The sequence below is a fragment of the Ursus arctos genome, unplaced genomic scaffold (genome assembly GCF_023065955.2).
Source record: "Ursus arctos isolate Adak ecotype North America unplaced genomic scaffold, UrsArc2.0 scaffold_30, whole genome shotgun sequence".
Taxonomy (NCBI): Eukaryota; Metazoa; Chordata; class Mammalia; order Carnivora; family Ursidae; genus Ursus; species Ursus arctos.
The window spans coordinates 4014828-4023944 of NW_026622986.1; the positions used below are offsets into that span (position 1 = coordinate 4014828).

The window sequence follows — 9117 nt, forward strand, 5'->3', positions numbered from 1 at the left end:
CCCTTTCCATTAAGGAGGGTGAGGCAGACAAGTACAATTCTAACAGTAAGAACAGTGACCAATTTTCCATATTCCAGAAAATCTAAGACATGGTCATATAAGAGTAATGAATTCTAAGGCCTATAACAGAGGTATAAGGTGAGCATTGAAGAGAGAACTAGTATTTGTAGTATGTGTGTTTGTGTGTGTGTGTGTGCGCGCACACACAGCCATGTTATAGATGAAGAAGATAAGTCTCCATGATGTTTCATGACAGCCTAGGACCACGCAGGCTATAGTGGCAAAGCTGGGATTCTTTCCCAATTTATTTGACTCCAAAGTCCATAGTCTTTCCACGTTACAAAGAGACGGGAGCCATCGGGAAACCTGGGGAAAGCTGCATAGGGAAGCTCACATTCCCAGGCGACACTAGATGAGACTTATCTTTTGGGCAGTTCCTTTCTGGAACCAGCTAAGATCTACAGCAGGTTTGTTGGTAAGCTACTTTGATCTTTTTTGGAAAGAATTGGAATAAATAAATTCAATCATTCATTAAGAGGCAACAAAGAGCTCTTCCTGTTAGCTGAGTTTGGATTTATGGAAAAGCTCTTTTAAGGATAATCCATTCTAATCCCAACACTACCCCCAGGCAGTTTTCTTGGGAAATATGACTGAAGTTTAAAAGATTAAATGGTGTGTATAAAGTAGATTTTTGAGAATGATTTTTCCCAAGGAGTGGCTCCTTTCTCTTCTTAGGTGGGACTGGTTTAATTAACTATAATGAGTGTGAATCACCCTGAGAACTAATCTTTTTTCTTTTTTGGAAAAGTATTCTCCTAATTTGAGTGCACTGAGAGCTCACTACTTGCTTCCAATGGGTAGAAAGTGGGGTAGAGGGCCTGAAGCAGCTCATTGCAAGACGTATTTGGACCCTAAAGTAGATCTCCATCTTAAGTAATATTGACAATGATCCTCTACCAGCTTCCCAATTCTGAGCGTTCTAGCTGAACCTAGAAGTAAGGGTCAAGTAGCAACTTGGGCATAGCAGGGATGACTAAATAGTTACTACAGTGTTTTTAAGACCAGGAACTAATACCTAAAGATGGAAACTAGAACTAATGACGCATTTGATTCAAAAATTGAAAGGCAGAACTTAAGGAAAAATACATGAGACATATCTTTTTTTTTTTTAAAGATTTATTTATTTACCTATTTGACAGAGAGAGAGACAGCCAGTGAGAGAGGGAACACAGGCAGGGGGAGTGGGAGAGGAAGAAGCAGGCTCCCAGCAGAGGAGCCTGATGTGGGGCTCAATCCCAGAACGCCGGGATCACACCCTGAGCTGAAGGCAGACGCTTAACGACTGAGCCACCCAGGCGCCCTGAGACATATCTTTTAATCTTTTAATTGCTGTGTGTGTGTGTTCTGTATTTCAGCCTTATTGTGAGCTCCTTGAGGTCAAAACCAAATCTGTTAAACTGTTTTTCTTTCTCCCTAATAATGCCCTAGGATAGTTTACTCAGTAAATCCACAGTGGTAAAGACAACCTTGCAAGTAGCCATGTAGTATTTCCCTTTTTAATTTAAAACAGCAGCTATAGATGTTATTTCCTAATTGGCCAGTTTATATAATTTGAAGTTTTGTTATCAGATGCATAACTATTAAGATTTTTTACATCTTATTGATGAATTGACCCTTTTATCATTATGAAATGTCCCTCTTGATCTCTAGTAATGTTCCTTGTCCTGAAGTATATTTTTCTGATGGTAATATAGTCATTTTCCTCATTATTTTTGTTTTCTTTTAAATTCTTGAGTTTATTTAGAATAACTGGTCTTATAGTCCTTGTCTGCTAATTCCACCATCTGGGTATATTATTTCTGAGTCTATTAATATTGACTGATTTTTCTCCTCATTGGGGGTCACATTTTCCTGTTTCATCACATGTCTAGTTATTTTTATTGAATGCTGGACATTGTGTGTGTTACATTGTTGAATGCTGGGTTTTATTTTTCTTCAAAAACTGTTGAATTGATTTGATGGGCAATTAAGTTGTTTGATTATTAGCTTGATCTTCCTGAGGCTTGTTTTTAGCTTTGTTAAAGTGGATCCAGTTTGGCCCTTTTGAGGGCATTTCATTTCTAAAATCTTTACTGACTCTTCCAGTTGTTTAACAAGCTCTCTTCACTTTGGCTGGCCAGAACCAAAATGTCTCCCTACCCTAGATGAGGCCTAGGAATTGTTCATCTTAAAGCTCCCATTTCCTGACCATATGGAGTTTTGCTCTTCATATTTGCAGCTTAGTATTCAGCCAAAGACTCAAGGGAACTTCTACGCACATTTCTGGAGTCCTATATAGCTCCCTTTTCTCTGGAATCTTATCCTACACTCTCTGGCTATGTCAGTCTTCCCAAACTCTAATCTCTGTCTTTCAACTCAATGAGACCTCCATGCTCTGCTTGGGTTTTCCCTGGGTACAGTTCAAAAACTGTCTCCAGATAAAAAGATGAAACAATTGTAGGGTTTACTTCATTTTTTCCCCCTAGAGTCAGGGATTGCAGTCCTTTGATGCCTATTTTTGATAACTGAAAACATTTGCTTCACATATTTCATCCAGTCTTTTTAGTTGTTTATAGTGGGAGGTCTAGGCCAATATCATTTATTCTGTCATGACTATGGGCAGAAACCCTGCTTAATGATCTGTGTCAACCTTGAGCCCAATATCCCTTTATTTTGGGGACATAGAGAAAGAGCAATATTTTTCTCCCATTAATCTTTAATTTATCCTTGCTGTATGGAGACATGTACTTGCTGTCAGGATTCTACAAGTAACTTGATTTGAAGTATTCTAACCAGGCCATGGCAATGATAGGTAAACTTGGCTACTATCATGTATGGAGCAGACTGAGTACACTTATGAAAGAAAAATGGAAAGCAAGAGTGGAAGGGGAGAAAGAGCAAAGGAAAGAGGCAGGGAAGAGAGAAAATCACATAAGAAGAATGGTTAAGGAAAAGAACAAGAATTTTAAATCTCCATGAATTAAGATTTTCAGAAGAATAACACTTCTGCCTATAGCCAGAGGTGCTGTGAGCATGGAGGCACAGATGAGGAAAAGGGAACAAAATATTTCTGTTTTTATTCATTGCATTTTCTTCCTTTTGCAAGGAAGGACATATTTATGATAAGAAATCCTTATAATAAGACAATTAAAAGTGATAATGATAATGAAATATATTAACTTAAGATATTTTTTTTTAGTTATTAAATGAAGACAATGGATTTTGACAGTGGAGTGAAGATGGGTATTGAGTGCTGGAGATGTCAGTGAGTAAGTATTCTAGCTGTGCCGGATGACCCAGCTAACACACTTTAGCTCCTTTCAGTGTCCACAGAAAAATGGCTTACTATGTGTAGTCTGTGACATCAGTAAATAATCCATCCTAGAAGACAACAGGTGTTGAGTTCTTACTTCTTACTTGTATTTCTAGTTTATTACTTGTATTCCAGACTTAGCTCTTTAGAAACAAAGCCCATACTGTTCCCATAGTTGCCAGAGTTATCGAAGCTAAGGGTATTTTTTTCTGACAAAAGACAAATGGCTGGAAATTGAATGTACTTTTGTTGTTGATGTTGTTTTGTTTTGTTTTGTTTTGGCTCAGTGGGAAAAAATTCTGCAATTCAACAAAAATCCTCAGCAATGGACTGAACAGGCTGGGACTTCCAGGGGATTTCCTAGAAGTGCTTTGTACCATTTCTCAAGGACAACCAAAATCTAAAACTAGTTGTTTCCTGTTTCTTCCTCTTTTTTGCTCAGTTGGAACACTGAGACAGACCAGAAACTGAATATGTGAAAAAATGTCTCAAAGTACAGCTGTTTTAAAATGGCCATAAGGAGCAACGTCAGTGTCCAAGGACAGTATGTGCATGAGCCTCTGGCACTAGCTACGCGGATGCTTCCTCTACTTGGAGCTGAGTGGAGAAAAGCCTTCCCCTAAAGGATGATTTCAACCAAGAGTTTATTTTGACCACCAACATGAGAGCTTGCTGTTTCTCTGCCTTGTCCACCACTCTCTCTACTCTGAGGGTAGCTCAGAAGGAGGTGACACTCACTGATTCTAAACTGAGGAAGGGACTATTAGCAGATGTGGGGTGGGATTGCATTTCCTGATCCACACTCTCAAGACAAGGATTTAAAGAGAGCAGGGGTATGCCTCTGCCTCCCTTCAATGGTGCTCTTAATGTGTCTGTGTCGGCGACAAGTGGAACCCTAATTAAAAATGATATTTGTGATGTCAGGGAACCAGACCACACAGCAGCTGCAGGGTGGCTGGGCTCAGTCCTCTTATGAGTGCTCTCTGTTTGTTGACTGCCATTCTAAAGTCTTAGGTAGATAGGGGGCCAGTTCAGATGACCTTGGCAACGGCAGTACCAGCATCTAACAACGGATGGAAGGGGATGGGTGTTTTCTTCAGATGGGGAAGAAAACGTGACTAGTGCCATCTAAGTATTTACAATCTCATGAGAAAGCAGCACACATTCCCAGCACTGGTAGAGCAGGGGAAAGACCTCAGACGTCACTGGCTCATCTGAAGGAATTCTTCAGACGTCAAAGAGCAAAAATGAAGTTAAGAAAATTGTTGTGGGCTGAATTGCATTTCCCCAAAATTCATATGTTGAAGTCCTAACCCACAATACCTCAGAATGTGACTGAATTTGGAGAAAGAACCTTTAAAGAGGCAATTAAGTTAACGAGGCCATTGGGATAGGCCCTAATCCACCCAGCTGGTGTCCTTTAAAAGAGGTTAGGATACACACCTGGGATGCAGGAACACACAAAAAGACCACAAAACGGCATGGGGAGAAGGCAGCCATCCACAGTCCAGGGAGACAGGTCTTAGAAGAATCCAACTCTTTTCACCCTTTGATCTTGGATTTCTAGCCTCCAACACTGTGACAAAATTGATTTCTGCTCTGTAAGCCACCCAGCCTGTGGTACTTTGTTCTGGTAGCCCTTGCAAACTGAAACAAAGGGTGAAGGAATTTGTCCAAGTTCACATAAGAATTTGGAATCAGAGCTCTGAATCTCCCGGAACTGCAATCTTCCCATTTAACCACAGAGCACACACATATGTACATAACAGAGGAGTCACTCAAACTTTAAGAAGGTTTTTCCTGTAGAGTTCTATGAAGACATAGAGGCCTATAATGGGAAAATGTGTGCAATTCAAACGCCACTTCCTGCGGTCATGAGAACCTAACTCTGGAGATTCACATTAGAGGCAGAGCTGGTGGCACAGCAGACACTCGGAGTCTGCTGTCCTGGGACACAGGCGCTGGATGTGGGGCGTGTGTGTGACAGGCAGAGAGAGCGCAGTGAAGGGGGGGGGGGGCAATGGGCTGAGTTAAGCTGCAGGACCTCTGGCCCCTTCCCAGCTGGTTCCAGCCTGTTCTGGGTGGTAAGTGCCCTTGCTCCCACCACCAACACGCCCAGCTTAAGGGTAAATGCCTCGTGTGTTCCTGGGGTGCCTGAGAGCTTAGGTCAGGGCTATTTTTGAACGACTGTGCACAAAGAATGAATAAATAACTCCTGCTTAACTGCAAGCTGCTTCAAGGCCAGGTCCCTAAATCTTCGGAGGCTCTTCTACTACAGAACGTCCCCGGGCACTCTCTCTCTCCCTGTACGTTTGGTCAGAGGTCTCCACACCTCACCTTTTCTTCAGGCTTCCCACCCAGTATCAGGACGCCGGCCCGGCCTGAGAGTGTTTTTAGCCTTGTTCATGGAAGTCATTCCCCTGTAAGTTGGGTTAGCTAATGTGTTTTCACTCTGTAACTGTCCGCCGTGAAATGCCTCCTCTGGCTTTACAATACCACTCACGGTACCTTATATCTCAACATGCTGTTTTGCTATCTGCAGGCTGCTTCTGCTCCCAGCTGACATGTGTGCTGGGCTGGGGGAGTCTCTGAGGGAAGGAGTCTCCAGCCTGGGCAACTGGGCAGACGGGGCTGCCATTCCCTGAGATGGGCACATCAAAGAAGGATCATGGGTGGGGAGGGAGAGAGAGTAGAGATGTCTGTGACAGTTGCATGTGAGCCTGTCCTGTGCTGGAGGCAAGCCTCAGAAAGTCTCAAGCAGAAGGCTGACTGGTGAATGACCCGCTCATTGGAGGCATTTCCTTGGTTTCTCAACACGTTTCTGCCCTTATCAGCTGTATCACAGGTCCCCACCAAAGGCAACTTCCCTTTTTGTAGATGTGCACTGAGACCCCTATTTTGATACATGAGGAAAGTACTGGCCTCTCTGCAGAAGCAGGGATAGGAAATACCACCAACCCAACCCACCGTGAAGTGCCTTTCCCTAACTTGGACTCCTGCTGCCACCTGCTCCTCAAATTCCTCTTCCATCCTCCTCTCCAAATGCAGCTACCGTAGGCACCCACGCACTACTTGTTCAAGCCTCCTTTGCCAAAGGGAATGAGGTTGTGTGCCTCACATCAGCCCTTTTGCAAACACTTTTTCTGCTACGATCATCAGTGGGAAGCTGGAGCAATCTCGTCTTCAAACACCAGCCAGGCCTTTTGGGGCTTGAGGAATAATGCTCGGTGGGTGGCGGTAGGAGCGACTTGGATGACTTCCTCCAAGCAAAGCCAGAAGGATGTGATCATTAAGACTTCTTGACTCAACAGGGGTCGATTTTCATAAATGAGTCAGCCCTCATAAAGCTCGTACGTCTGCATCTAGCCCTTATCTGTGCCTTTCTGGAACCTCCTACCACCCTCAACGCCCTGAGCACCCAGCCTTGGGCTTGGGCTGGGACTCCACATGAATAAACTGCAATGCTGGAAAATCCTGTGTTATGCCCAGTTGTTCCAGTTATTTTGGGACATTTTCCTGCTAACAGGTTGTCCCTGATTACCACACATTTCCCCAGGAGCGTCGTCAACCCGATTCATCCGAAGCTGACGACTCTTTGATCTGAGGGCTTAAGAACAGAACTTGGTTTACTCTAGCAAGCAAGTATCGTATGCAGTCAGAATCTGGACGGGGAAAATGTCTTAACATAATTTAATACCAAAATTCTTCTTTGTAATAGGTAACGTACACAACAAGGTGCACAAGTACCTGAAAATATTTATCCGCAAAACCAAAGATATTTCAATAGCTAAGGACGTTCAGATTTCTCCAGTATTTGGTTCCAAGAGATTTGATCACTGAGATTCAGGGGAAGTTGCAAAACAAAGCCACAGGCCCTGATCAGGGAAAGTAGTGGGATGATTTTGATGTACCAAGTTAGGCTAACTGTGCACCGTGGACACGGATTTGCTGCAGGGCAAATCTGTATTCTCCGTAAACTCAAAAGAATAGGTCTGGGAAGATGAAAATAGTCGTCGGGAGGATTTAGAGACTATCTTGCCTTGTTAGTACTAAAGTTTTCTATTGTAGCAGTGTCCCTAGATCTTATGTTTGTAACATAATTACAGCTTTTAAAAAGTTTTGGAAAGCGAGAAGTCAAGCAATTTGCAAAAGCAAAGGTCCTCTGGTGGAAACAACATAGTGCGTTTTGCTGTGAGCAATCTCTGCTACTGACCAGTGAGTGAAAAGATAAAATATGTAATTGGAGCTAAAAACCTCAAGCACCCACAAGTGTCCAATTTCACGTTCAAAATGCCGTGCCTAGTACCAGCCAGTGGGTTTTTGCAAAACCCCCATTTATTAGAGCATGAAGGTGGTGAGGGAAGGCGGCGCTGGGGATTAATGAGCTGGACACCTAAGGGGGCAACGGGTGGGAAAGTATTTTCATTGGTATTCAGTACTAGGCTCTTTAATAAATAGACCATTGACGACTGGGAGAACCTTTTCTATTTGCTCAATTCTTTTCAAGCAGTGGATTTGCACTCACAAGACTTTTTAAAGCAATATTTTCTTGATGCATCTCTGTTGTTAATGTCACCAGGATATCTAGGGAAGCAAAATGAACAGAATCTGAAAATCCAAGAAATCACATGAAGCTTGTTCTTCTTCCTGGCAGACTTTTCAACAATGGACTGGTTAAGAATCAGGTTGGCGTGAGTTCAAATCCCCGCTCAGCCCTCCTCGAGTTAATTAACTTCTCTTCACCTAAGTTTTCTCAGCTGGAAAGTAGGAGGAATAATACCACTACATGGGGTAATTGGGGAATTTAAAAATTAATGTGAAAAGTGATTCTTAAACTTGTTTCTTAGAACCCTGAGGTTTGCCTGGGGTATTGCAGGAATTGCTAAGTGGGTGGAAAGCGGCCCTGCATGATTTCTTCCACCCGAGCAGATCCGGGCGTCTGTGCCCTGAATACACCGGGGTTCCAGAGAGGAGTTCACTGCGTGAAAGGGCTGTGCTGCAGACGCAGATGATAGGAGCCACTGGTGTGTGCCCAGCCGATGGCAGCTCCCAGGGACATGGTGGCTGCTCGCTGTAACCACAGCTTATGCTGGTGGCCCCCACCCTGTTGGCCCCGCAGCATCCGGCAGGGAGAGGCGCCTCCGTCACCGGCCCAAGGGCCTCCAGGGCACACCCTCTGCTTTCTCACAACCAGGTGTGCAAACTGAGGGTGATTCTGGTAGAAAGGGGACAGAGGGCACAGCAGAAACCTTCCTAACTCCTAGTGTTCTTCTGGAGAGCCTTGTGAGCCCCAGTTTTCTTGGCCATCAAATGAGTAGGTGGGACTAGATACCTTCCTGGGAGTTCTATTTTATAATCATTACTAGGGAACAGTCTAGGCCGGAGCCATCAGCCGGCTCGGGGTCGGGGCAGACGCCCCCACGTGGCCAGAACCCCTCCCCCGGAAAGACTGAAGGAGCCACTGCTCAACCAGTGGCTTTTCCCAGGCTGTGTCCTGGCCAGCTGTGCCCTCATGAGTGATGCTGGCAGAGGCTGTGGGCTCCGGACGGCTAGCAGCACGCAGAGGGTCGTGCTGGCCAGGGCTCGCTCAGGCACCAGCAGCCCAAACACCTGTCCTCTGCCTCTGGATGGATTGGAGTCCACTGGCTGATTCTTCCTCCTCCCCCTGGATCCGAGGTCGGCACGAACATGGTGAGCACGGATTCTCTACCTGAAACAGAGCACACGTGTCTCGTGGCGCCCTCTGCTCCAGGTGGAACTGAGCT

General features: G+C 44.4%; 1 long non-coding RNA gene across 1 annotated transcript; it reads left to right on the forward strand.

The window, feature by feature from the left end:
* Nucleotides 1-344: 344 nt before the first annotated feature.
* On the forward strand, nt 345-7605 carry LOC123000270 (uncharacterized). Its single transcript, XR_006408162.2, has 3 exons — nt 345-475; nt 3239-3308; nt 3640-7605. It is a non-coding gene; the product is annotated as an uncharacterized LOC123000270 (long non-coding RNA).
* The last annotated feature ends 1512 nt before the right edge of the window (nt 7606-9117 follow it).